Source organism: Psittacula echo, assembly GCF_963264785.1.
Source record: "Psittacula echo genome assembly, chromosome: 1".
In the NCBI taxonomy this organism is placed as follows: Eukaryota; Metazoa; Chordata; class Aves; order Psittaciformes; family Psittacidae; genus Psittacula; species Psittacula echo.
This window is the reverse complement of record NC_137735.1, coordinates 97,789,716-97,803,089: the sequence shown is the minus strand read 5'-3', so window position 1 is coordinate 97,803,089 and position 13,374 is coordinate 97,789,716.

Sequence of the window (13,374 nt, the reverse complement as noted above, 5' to 3'; positions counted from 1 at the left end):
GGCAGCCCAGATGCTTCAAATATAAATACTCAAGCCAGTGAGTATCTGTCTCAATATCTGCCAAGCTCCCATTTTCTGGGAACACGCTGGTGAATCAAAATTTAGTCTCATGAATGTTTATTGACAACAACCAAGACAACAGCTCCAAATCCTACCCTTCCAAACAAAGTCTGCTTCTCTCCTAAGGCATATTCAAAAAATCATTTGGGCTTACCAGTCCGTGTCTAGCTCTAGCCAAGTATGAAATATCCATGTACTCTCTTCTGTTCTTGGTCCCACTTTCCTCCCTTCTAGGAAAAGAAAGGGTTGCTCATACCGGTGTTGAGAGACATTCTTGCTCCCCAGTGTCTTTGATACTGACTGCGTGCTTCTCTCTAACTCTCACAACAAATGTTATACAGAAAACACTTGTTGCTTTCCAATTCCATTTTTATCCCTTCAATGGAGATGGCTGCTTTCTGGCCTGTTTTCTCTCCACACAGTGCACAAGGTGGGAAGATGCTTTGATGTACCTCTGATGAGAGGAAAGGAATTAATATCTTTCTTTGCCTATGATGTCAACTGGTGTTTCCAGCCAACCTGCTGGAACTGGTGTTTCCAGCCAACCACAGGCCAGGACTGTGTGGGGAGCTGTGAAAGCACATATAACAGGTTTGTTCCCTCGGGGCTGAGATATGCACCTGCCCTGCAAGAAACCTGCTACAGTCTCTCTGTCTTTTTATTTTAGGAGGTGTCACATCAGCAATAGGGCTTGAGGAGAGATTGAAGACCAAGAGGGAACAGTGATGGACACGTTCATGCCAGTCACGGCTTGCTCAGGAAAGGTGAGTTACGGTGTCTTGGTAGCTGAAGTTTCATTCCTTTTGACAAAAGGAGGCCAGGGACTTTGCTGCTGGCTCCCCACTGAAACTACCATCTGCAGGTACCTGCTTTAAGTTGGTTTGTTTGGCCAAAACAAATCTGACCTGGTAACATGGCATTACATTCAAAAAGCCCTCTCCCATCCTGGGGCCCGTGGTGGCTGCAAACCAAGCCTGGCAGACTAGGGAGAGATGAGCCTCCTATGTGGTCCAGCACATCCAGGGCCACGTGTGCCCATTCCTCAGGAAACAGACCTGCTTTCACCGAGGGCTGTGATGAAGCTATCTGAGCCTTGGCTGACTGGATAGAGACTTGATCTTGCTCCTGCAGGACTCAGCTGGCAGCGGCTCCAGCAGAGCTCCATGGCGTGACGGATGATAATGATTTCCTTGCTCTGTGCTGCATGCTCCCTGTCCTTGTGCGTCTGGACAGCGCAGGCTGCCCTCACTTGCGTGAATGCGGAATGGGTTTTCTTGGGAGCAAGAACAGAACAATGTTTTCACTGGCTGTTTTTTATCCTAGGCAAGAGTCTAAAGGAAAGATGTCTGAGACAAATGTAGGTTGTCTGTCTTTTAACTTTATTAGCTGCTAAATAAGAGGTACTCAAGCTCACAGAGTGGTGTGGGAAACCCTGGCTTCCTGCAGAGGAGAGGAATTAGGGTGCTCTGTCAGACCCACAGCTTGCTCTCTCAGCATTTACTTCAGCTCAGAGTATGCCTTTTAGTGAGGATGCCTCCAGCCTGCGTGCAATCCTCCCACTTGGCTCTCAAACCCTCCCGGTTTTGCTCTCAAACCCAGCAAAAGTCATTTTGTTTCTCCATTTCCCTGTCTCCAGCCTCGCCAGCCCTCCTGGTAGCACCATCTGTCTCCTTTAATGGCTGAAATAACCTGGTGGGGTCTTACTGCCTCCTCCATGCTCCTCTAGTGCCCACTTAGCCTGAAACGTGATCTTTAATCATAGCCCATTGGCACAATATTAGCAGAGATGTAGGTGGGACTATGAGCAGCAGCCTCAGCAAAGATGTAAGGCAGCATGTTTTCCCTCCCATTCGTATGGGTTAAGGGCTTTTGCAGATGGGCTGCATTAGGGTTAGCTGTCATCAGTTATGGGTGTGATTGCACGCTTTAAAGGGGCCACAGGGAACCTTTAAAGGTGGTGAGTTTTGCTACTGAGGAATGAAATGTGTGGGATTGCTGAGGTAACCCTCAGCATACAGCTAGAGAGGGAATTTTTACAAGGGGAATAGTTTTAAACTGAAAGACGATAGATTTAGGTTAGCTGTAAGGAGCAAGTTCTTTACTGTGAGGGTGGTGAGGCACTGGCCCAGGTTGTCCAGAGAAGCTGTGGCTGCCCCACCTCTGGCAGTGTTCAAGGCCAGGTTCGACAGGGCTTTGAGCAGGCGATCCTGCCCCTCTACTCTGCTCTCGTGAGACCTCACTTGGAGTATTGTGTGCAGTTCTGGTGTCCTCAACATAAAAAGGACATGGAACTGTTGGAACAAGTCCAGAGGAGGGCCACGAGGATGATCAGGGGACTGGAGCACCTCCCGTATGGAGACAGGCTGAGAAAGTTGGGGCTGTTCAGCCTAGAGAAGAGAAGGCTGCGTGGAGACCTCATAGCAGCCTTCCAGTGTCTGAAGGGGGCCTATAAGGATGCTGGGGAGGGACCCTTCATTAGGGACTGTAGTGATAGGACAAGGGGTAACGGGTTCAAACTTAAACAGGGAAAGTTTGGATTGGATATAAGGAAGAAGTTCTTCACTGTGAGGGTGGTGAGGCACTGGAATGGGTTGCCCAGGGAAGCTGTGAATGCTCCATCCTTGGCAGTGTTCAAGGCCAGGTTGGACAGAGCCTTGGGTGACATGGTTTAGTGTGAGGTGTCCCTGCCCATGGCAGGGGGGTTGGAACTGGATGATCTTGAGGTCCTTTCCAACCCTAACTGTTCTGTGATTCTATGATTCTGTGATCTAGTGGAAGGTGTTTTGCCCATGGCAGGAGGTTGGAACTTGATGAGCTTTAAGGTACCTTCCAACCCAAACCACTCTGTGATTCTACCTGAGTCCCTTGGGAGCTGGTGTGGGGTCCTGGCTGGGGTGAAGCAAGTCTTTGTGGGCCCTGAAGTGTACAGGAGGAATCCAGATCACCAGCTGTATTGTCTCCACAGCACTGAAAGCTACTAAGTGTACTTCAGTCACTAATTTAAGCACACCTAACTCTGCTTTCACACAAAACAGGAGCTGGTAAGTGAGAAGGTGTCATTTTGCTGGCGATCTCTGGGCGGGATTATACTTTAATTCATGTGGGCTCCTCCCCCTGCACCTCTGAAAGTGCTGCTGCTAATGAGGTGATGCTCACAGAGCCACCAGCTCCCCCACAGTGCCTTTGAAAGAGACTTCTCTGTGCTCCCAGTGGATGCAAATTGTCTTGGGCCCGGAAAGAAAAAGGGAAATACAGACTTCATGCAACTCCTTTTAGAGCCAATGGCAGCATTTACATGCTAAGCAACTGGTTATTTGCACATGGCTCCTTTCCTTGGCTGGTGGCTGGTGCCCAACCCTTCAAACAAGCAGTACTCTCTTCCTCTGCCTCATCCCTCCCCCCCCAGAAGCCTGACCCACAGCCATGGTTGCACCTGACCAGCAACACCATGGAACCCTTTGGAACTATTCCTCGTGAGCTGCCCTGTTCCCATTCGCAGAGCTTCGCTGTTGCAATCGCTGTGCAAAGGCTATGTGAAAACTGGAGAGGCTCATGGACAGAGACCCAGCCTCCTCAGTCCTCACATGGTGTGCTGGACCTCTGCATCCTCTGCATGGCTGCAGCCAGCCCTGCTTGTGGAGAAGATGGAGACCACTGTCCGATTGCAAACACAGAGGTCAAGGGGTGTGCAGTGCCTTTAGCATGGCCTTTTATGTACTGCTGCAGTCATTCCTGCAGGAGCTGCTTCAGCAAGACGGGTGCAACCAACTCCACGCAACCCACTCACCTGCTGCCTCTCCCATTTGTGGGTGCCAGGCCCTTTACCCTCCCTCCTGCCCGTGCCCTTGGAGCCTCTTCTCTCCCAGTGACGGGTGTTTTTCCAGTGGCTGTGAGTACCCCCCCACCCTACACCCGCGACATGCAGGGTGTTGATTTGACTGGACATGAGCTCAAAGCTCATTAAGGGCTCATCGATACGGGCAATGAGAAACTGTGTGGGGTGAGGCAGGGGGAGAGGGGCCTGCAGCAGGAGGGCTCATAGTTCCCTCTGTGTGTAGGAGCAGGTCCGTATGTGCCTCCCTGGGCTGGTGTCTCTGTGAGCAGCTCAGCGCAGAGCCAGAGGACCCCAAGGACTCTCAACCAGCTGGCACTGTGAGGTAGGTGCCTCCACTGGAACAGCAGGGTCTGGTCTTGAGGACATGAGCACTGGGGTCGGAGAAGAGGGCATTGCAGTGGTGGTGGGGAAGAGCTACCTGCCTGCATGGGCATCACTGTGGAAGGGACGCTGTAGGTGCTGACCTCTTCTCCATCCATACTGGGTTGGATGTGGGGCTGAGGGGCTCAGCATCCTGAAGACAAGGCAGGATGAAGGATGATCTTTGGCTCCTATAAGGTGCTGGAGAAGTTAGCAGATGAGGGCAGACCTGCCTGCCTAGCACTCAATCAATCAGGGCGGTGTGAAGCAGGCATGCTGCCCGAAGCAGGAGTAGGCATGGCTCATGCTTTACCCTGAGCTGCACCACTGCTATGCCTAAATTTCTTCTGCAAGTTGCCATTGCAATTGCAAAGTCTCCTTGGTCAAGAAATACACCAGTCGCAGGGATGGCAGCATATTGCCCATCTGTCACTACTATACAGAGCTAACTGGATTCTCCTTGGTGTTAAAAGTAGCCGCAGCAACCAACCTCTACTTCAAAACCCTCTCACTCCAAGCAAAAGCCTGGGGTGCTGGAGTGTGTTTCTGCTACAGCGAAGAAGCAGGGCAGAAGCAATCACCTCCTGCATGCTGCTGGGTGAGCAGTCCCTTGCTCCCATCTCAGGAGCTGGCACTATCAGGCAGGGCAAGTGAAGGACAGAGGTCCCAGAGCAGTACCTTAAAGTGCTTTTGGGGGCCTGAAAAGGGGAAAGTTTCTCACAATGACTATGGGCTGGGGGGAGATGTAGTGAGCTTAAGCAGTGGCTCAGTGAAGATGCTGTAACAGCACTTGGATGAAATTCGAGCAAGTTTCCCTGGAAGGGTCTCCAGTTGGTAGGGCTCAGGGCGTAGGTGATGTGCATAGTAGAGGGATTGGTACAGCTGCCTGGCCCTGGGGGCTGGGACAGCCCTTCCCAGACTTGTGCACTGCCATCCCAAGGATCAGTCTGAAACACAGGGTTTCAGGGTCCTGGCACCCCTTCACAGAGGCCCTGCAAGTTCTGGCAGTTGTGGATGATTTTCTGGCAAAGAACGGCCACGTACCCAGATCACCAAGTGCCTATGTGGAGTTCGACACGAACCAAGGGACAACTAAAGGTGAAGGAGGATGGGAGTGAGGCACTGGGAGTAAGAATCCCAGCAAGGTAAGAAGGAGCTGGAATTTACTGAGTTGCTAAATTGAGGACTGTTGGAAAACTTTGAAGGTCAGGTTCTCACACCTGTGCTTAACCAATTATATGTTAGTTGTTAAGGGCCTTAAAGATATGTATCCAATCACAATGGGCCAAGTTAGTGTAAACAACTTTAAGAAATAGTATATAAAGAATTAGTTTTCTATAATAAATGGCTTTATCTGATCACATTGATCTCCGACTGAGTCCATTCCGCGACAGGCGGTCTTTGACAGTGGAGCTGAGCTTCCCTGCCTCTGCAGCTTCTGGGTTGTTTTGGAGGCTATGCCTGTCCTCTTCCTATATATCTCCAAGAGACTCTGACTCTGAAGGAGGTGCCTCACTCCCCATGTGAACCCCTCTCCATCCCTTCTCTGTCTTCACAGAGAACAAAAATCAGGCTGAAGACATGCAGCTGGAAATGTGTTTTCTCTGGAGAAATTTAATGGTTATAAGAAACAAAGGACTAATATCCTTATATTGGGGGTGGACCTTCCCATGGCACTGGGTCCTGTTCACTGGTGATAGAGTGAGTGGCACGTCTGACCCCTGCGGAAATGCTTGTACAGTAATAGCTGTGCCTGGCCCTGGAGGGTCAGGGGCTGCACCCTGGTATGGACTGGCTGTGTGAGCTGTGGCTCAGGTCTCTAGCCAAGGCAACATGGACAACAGCCTTTCATTCATCTGCCTTATCTCCTGATAGTAAAAGCCTCTGGGGAAGAGCTGCTCCTTCTGCACTGCTGTATCACACTTAGCACAAGAAGTAGGGGAAGGAGAAGGAAGATCTGAGTGTTAAAGTAATGGAGATAATAATGCTCAACTAGTTGCAGGATGATCCTAAACAGCAGGGGATGGTGTCCTTTCTGGGTAATGAGCATGTTTTTGGGGCTGTTTTGAGGAAAACCTCAGCCAAGGCACTGCTGGCTAACAATGTTTATGTGTGCTTCCTGTGGAGGGACCCGGCTACGCCATGCTCTATTTTCCACCCCAAGAAAGCATATGAACAAATGGAGTCTTGTAGTAGCCTCAGGGCTCTGAAACATGATTATTTCTCTGGTTTCATGGAGAAGGAGAGCAAAGAGTTTGGCATCTGAAAGTGGGACGCACATTTCCTCTCTGGCTTGGCTGTGCTGCAGCCAGAAAGTGATGTGCTCCGTTTGATGATGCTCTGCTCTTTCTCAGCACTTAATACATGTGCCAGAGTAGCACCGGGCAGTTTCACAGGAGCCAAGTTTTGCATGAGCTCTCGGTGACTTGATGGAGCTGCAGTGACCCTTTCTAGAAGCAGCACGGGGAAGGTCTGCATTTGGTCTCCTCCTTCTCCCATCTATCTTTCCTTTGTGCTTTCAGCTGAATGTAGGAGCAGAAACTTTTGAGACTTGCTCATCTTAGTCCAAAAGCAGCACATGTTGGCCAGCGTGACTCATCTGTGCCTTGTGAATGGGTCATGTCCCCAGCTGTGAGCTTCCTGGCCACAGCGGACACGCAATGGTCAGTCCTTTGCTCCTCTGCCTCTCAAGGTGAGGAGAGATCGCTCCCCTGCCATGCTGGACACTTCAGGGCAGTCTCTGCATCATTCTCATGCTTGTTTCTGCTCTTTCTTTGTATTTTTCTTTTTTATTAACTTTTTCATCATTAAATTGTGGCAACAACGTCCAAGATGACTTTCTCAGGTGAAGGTCATCACTTTCCATTGCAAGACCAGTTTTGCCCAATTTCCTCATTGATCAATGACTTCATAAAAAATTAAAGGAAAAATAAAAAAACCCCAAAAGAACAAAAACCAACCCAAACCCCAACATATCGAATCCAATAAAGCAAATAACCACTGACATTACTTGCAACATCTCTGGAGGTGCATCAAATTCAGCTCTAGGTGTATGAAGTTGTTAATTCCCTTCTGATGCATGGCCCAGCCATGCGTTTTGCTCAGTATTTGTGACTGCCAATGAGCTGGGGAAATTCACCCTTTGGAGACCATGGCTGAGACCTCAGGGTGTTGCTGCAACACAGGGTTTGAGCTAAAATCTTAGCTCAGAGGTGCAGTTTTGGTAAGACAGTGTCTGGCAGGAGCAGTAACTCATGCTGCATTGGCTGAGCTGTGTCACTGCAGCCTCTCTGGGGGAAAGGCTGTGCCCAGACACCACGCAGGGCTGTAATGAAAGGGAACAGGAGGTATAAGGCACATGAGAAATTCCAGCTGACATTGCCCTGTGTGTTCATTTTTGAGTACTTTGCCCCAGTGATGTGCACGCTGAAGTCAATGGAAGGTTTTTTCCATTAGCTTCCCTGGAGTGCAATTGCCCCTTAGCAAGCAAGGCAAGGCAGCAGAGACCGATGAATGTTATCCCTGGGTTGTGCATACAAAAGAAGTGGAGAAATACATGAAAAACCACAGCTTCTGTCCTAGAAGAGGAATAGTGAGTTGGGGTTTTTTTTGCTTAGCGGAACTAATGATACATGATTTTCCCTTCACAATGCCCTTTGTCCCTCCAGCTCTCATGACAGGTCCCTTACTGCAGTGTTCACTGCTTCTCTAGTCTCCCCCACACCATCCCACCCTCAGTGCTCCTGCCTGTCTCCCATGTCTCTGGGCGGCACTTCTTCCTTCCCTGACCCATGCACTCTGGCTGGCTCATGCATGGCTCTGGCTGGCACCATGGGGCACTCCTGGGGTCACCCCACAGCCCTTCCCTGGGAGAAGCACTAACCTGAGTCTCTGCCTCTCTCCATGCTCTACTTGAAGAACTTGATACCTTTGAGGGCTGTGCTTCTTTTTCAGTGCGGGTTAAGCTCGCCAGTGAGCTCAAAAAGTAACTGGGATTAGGATCAGATAGATGGGTCTTTGTACAAGAAAATGTCTGTGTTGCTTCTGACAGGGCAAAAGAATAATGCAACAAAACTGTATAAACTACCAGCATTGTGAAACTGGTGTCTTAGCGTGCCAGATTGCACTGTATAAGAAAAGGAAAATGTGTCTTAATTTAATCAGTACATTTAAAATGGGCAGAAATAGGCCTTTAATCTTTTTAATGCAGTAATTTTGCTGAGGAGGATGGAGACAGGGACGCCTTTAAGGCACTTGTCTGTCTTTTACCATCTCAAAGCCACTGGGGGCTCAGGGAGCTGCCTGCAGTCTGCTTGGAGGCTGACAGGAGGGCAGCAGGACATGGCCCAGCCTTATCCTCACGCTGCAGTTGCTCAGGCTGGGTCTAGATAGTCTATGGGAGCTGAGGAAGAGCGCTGCCAGCCCTCTGCTCCCTGGGGAAGCTTCTCAAGATGAGCTTTACATGGGAGCGCTAAAACGGGCCAGAGGCTGCATCATTTGCCTCTCTCCTAACAGACAGTGTGAGACAACCCCAGCCACCGAGGTGAGAGCAGCAGTGGTGGGTGAAGCACAGCCTGTGGCTGTGAGCAGGATCTGACCCTGCTTACCCTGAGGGATAAGGAGCCAAGTGGGCATCCATCTGGAAGCAGGGAGGGCATCGCAGTAGCTGACCCGATTCCACCTGCGTGTGTAACACAAAGATCAAGGTGCTGCTTGGCAAACCAGCCACATGGTAGGCTGCAGCTCAGCAGTTCTTCACCCATTTTTTTCAGGGCTTCAAGACATGTTCTGGCCTCATGTGGATATCCTGTTTGTTTAATGGTTTACAAAACACTGCTCATGTGTGCCCCTTCTCATCTGGATGGGGTTGTGGTGTGCTACCAACCTCACCTGCCACGTTATCAGGAGCAACATGGATCGCCTGGGCGTGTTGGTGGAGAAGGGAGGTTGGGCAATAGCTGCAGATCAGCAGATCAGACCTGGACATCAGCAACTCAAATCTCATAAAGGAGAGTGGAAAAAGCATGCCACCTGGCAGCTCCATCACCCAGGAGAGCTGATTTATTTTCTTCTCACATCCTCTGTGAGCGCTGATTTCTCCTGTAACCAAGCAATCGCCTCTCTTCAGGGGAAGGGAGATGAAAGGTTAGGTGACTGCAGTGGCTGCCTCTTGGGCAGCACGTGGAGAGGGCTGTGAAACACAAGCCCTGTCTGCTTGACCCTGCTGGGCAGGACAGTGATGCTCCAGTGATGAGCAAGCTCCATGTGGGGCCAGCACCCTCAGGCTCCTGGGGGGGCTCTTTTCCAGACCCTCCGGTTTTCATGGATGCAGGAAGCTCAAGCATATGCTGCTGCTGCAGCAAGCAGAAAATCAGCTGAGCATCTGCTGTGCCCTGATCAGCCAGTCGTGGCTCTTAACAAGTCGCAGGAGCCTTGGGGCTACTTGGCTGTCATTAAAATGGTGTGGATGGAAGGAAGGAAAAGTCTAATTGACTGAACAACAGCCTGCGCTGTGTAATTAAACTAATTGTGGCTCTACCTGCATGGGTTAGAAGTGATTTGTGTGGCTGTTACAGCACTGAAAAATAAAAGGTGGAGAGGTGTGAAAGTATTTCTTACATGCGTTTCCACAGCTAATTTTGCTGTTTCATTTCAGGCAATTTTATGCTTTTGAAATTTTTGGTTTATGTCGGATTTGAGGAGGCTGTTAATATTTCACACTGAAGCAGGGGAAAGCAAAAGGTCACTGTTGTTAGCAGTTTCAGGCGGTAGTGTTCCAGGTGGAGGCAATATTTTTTCAGGGCTATTTTCTTATTTGAGGTGAAATTCCTCACGAAAGGGAGGGGAAGGGCTGTTTTCCAGAGTGTTTCAGCCTGGCTCTGCACCCGCTGGGGACCACGCAATTGTTTTTATTGACTTGAGCAGCAAAAGACCAGGTCTTCTGCACGACTCAGTGAAACTCAGGTCACTACTTTATTGCCAGGGATTTATGACCCTCGCTTTTCCTGATTGTTTTGAAAGTCTCGGCTTCAGAATATGATGTCTTTAGAAGAAGTCGAATGAGAAGTCTGCTATAGTGTCATGTTTAAACTCTTTGACCTTGTTTTCAAGTCCTTGCGAAGCGGAGCCCACCTCCGGTTTGTAGTTCTGCTCTTATTGATTATCATTTCAAGTCCTTCAGGCGTTTTGCTGTGCCCAAAGCGCCGTGTGCTTTTGGGAATGAATAATGTGACATGACAGAGAGCTGCTTGAACTGACTCTGCTGTCTCTAGGCTGTCAGCACAGGGCAGAGGCCTGCGCTTATGCTGGAGATGCATGTGGATAAGTGGAGGGGCTGATGCATTTTGTCCCGGTAGACCACTTGTCCAGCATGTGAGCTGATATCTAAACATAGGAGTCAAACACTCAGCCTGGAGCAACCAATGACTGTATTTTTCCTGGTCAGAATTGTGTGTTCAGGGAAGGACATGGCACAGCTGGGCTGTGGAACATACGTGAGCCCTTCTGCCCTAGTCATCCATCACTGTAGGAGACAGGAGAGTAAGTGGGATGAACCCTCAGTGGGTTCTGTTGACTGTTCCTCTATTTCTTGACTGTGGAGAAACCACTATAAAACTAGTTTATTTTATCTGAGCTGGAGATGAAGGATCTCACTTCTCAGGTAAGAAGTAGCTGCCAGTATGCTCTGCTGCTCCTCTACCATCTTCCCCCCCACGTATACAAAATACAGGGTGTGACCACCTCAATGCCATATTGGTCCAGAACTGTGGCAGCAAGAACAGGAAGAGCAAAAGGAGAGCAGGATATATGCCTGTTTTTAAGGATAGCAGCTTACCTACTGTTTTTTGTCCCAGAAAAAGAGAAGTGAATCAAAATGGCTTCTGCCGAGCCTAATTTGTAATGTCTCCAGGCACAGCTAAACATCCTGACTTAGCCCAGCTCTGAATTCCTCCCAGGGGTTTTGGTGCTGTTTCTGCTGTTTTGATTTATAAATTGTCTTTATTTTACTTTCCTCCTACATGTTCTGTATAATCTCTTTTTCTCCCTGCCTTACTGAGGAGACAGGAGCTGGTGCTTGCTATACACAAAGTGTAGGACAGAAAGGGAATCCGTTAACCAAAGCTTTTGCTTTGTCTGTCCAGCAATGCTTTCTTTTGGCATCTGCTTCATGGGCTATGTGAAACAGTCTCTTCTCCTCAGAAGGCTTTTTTTGTGCTGCCAGTTACTTCCGGGCTTACCTGCAGCCATCCTTGGGCTAGAGGAGTTGTGAAGCTCAGGGCAGCTTCCATAGCTCAGAGGGGTTTGGTTACAACCTTCAACCCACAGCAAGTTTTCTGGCTTCTCCAATGGCTTACCAGAATGAATCACAGTTATTTTCTGGTTCAGCCATTCCCTTCACAGTTGACATAGTTTTTCTAACCTCAGCAACAAATTTGGTGTGAGAAGGAAATCCATCTGCTGTAATCATGGGGTGCCCATTACAGTAAGCAGGAGCCAATACTGATGTTGAGCCTGGGCTTGGGAGACTGTCTGTGTTGAGGATGCCTCAGAAATGTCAGTTAATGAGTCCCCCGAGCACCTCATGGTGCAAATGGGTATTGTTTGCTCACAAGACTGACAAGAATAATCAGCTAAAGCAAGGCCAGCTTTAACTGCTAGAGCATGCCACCTCCTAGAATCATAGCATCAACTAGGTTGGAAAAGACCTTTAATATCAACAAGTCCAACTTATATCCCATCACTGCCAAGTCCGCCACTAAACCATGTCACTGTGGGCCTCATCTACACAGGTCTTGAACACTTCCAGGGACAGTGATTCCACCAGTTCCCTGGGCAGCCTGTGCCAATGCCTGAGCACCCTCTCTGTGAAGAAATCTTTCAAAATACCCTATCTTCCTAACATTGCTTTGTTTCCTGATACACCCACTCATTTTTCTCTGGTTTTTTTTTTCCTAATGTGTGCATCCAGCAATAAGAATGTTTTTGTCAACAGACTTCTGTGGGAGATTGTAGCACTGGTCACCTTTACAGCCTCTGGTGGAGGCTTAAATTCAGCTCTGTGTAAAATGGACTGAGAATGCCTTCTGTACTGGCTGAGGGCGGATGCTGAGGGTAAAACCAGGAAAAGTAGGGAGTGATGCTTCCTTGGAAGAGCCCCTTGACCTCCAGCAACTTATAGCTCAGAGATTTCCTGAACTGCAGTGGTAGCACCTGGTGGATTTTCCTTCAGTTATTTTCCCTCTTAATTTCCTTTTTGAAGTCATGTAAATTCTCAGCATCCAACATGTCCTGGAGCAGGGAGTCTCGCTCCATAGCTCTGTGTTTTGTGGACTACCACCTTTTGCTCTTTTTGAACCTACCACCTGCTCTCCTGGTCTAATCCCCTGTAGTTCTTCTGTCCGAAACGGTGAACACTCATATTCTAAGACACTGATACATTTATAGGCCCACGTTAGTCACCTCTTCCACAGGCCAATGGGTTCTAGTTCATTTTGCCTTTCCTCACATGGAAGATGTTCCACTCTTTTGAGCATCCTTTTGGCTCTCCTCCATGCCTTTTTCTGACTTTACAGTAGCTTCTGTAAGAGGGGAAGGGAGAACTGCATTTAGTTTTCAAGACATGAGTACAATACTGTTTCGGACACTGGTGTAATAATGTAGCCTGTTCTTCTTCCTGAATAGTTTTGGTGTGCTGGTTAGATACTTATTAGGGCCTAAAAGGAATGGAAATACTAATTAAATGTTTAGTCAGACTCATACAATTAATTCTCAGGACTTTGGAGCCCTGACATAGTGGGATTCCAACGGTTCACAAGCTGCCTATAGTCACTAGCAAGCATCATCTGAATACACCTGGCAATTTGAATATCAATCACACGCAACATGAGGTACAAGGAGGTGCTGAGTAGATCAGTGATTTCTTTGCCAGGCATTGCAGGTGCACAGCTGTGATCACAGCTTTGTCACTGCTATGACAGGATATTAGGGCACAGGATTGCAATGTGGGGCATGTCCGTAGTGGGGCTGCTGTTGCGAGCTATGCTATCACAGCCATGCACAATCTCACATGGCATCCATGCACCAAATCTGGTGCACTCAGATTTGGGCCCCAGACCTGG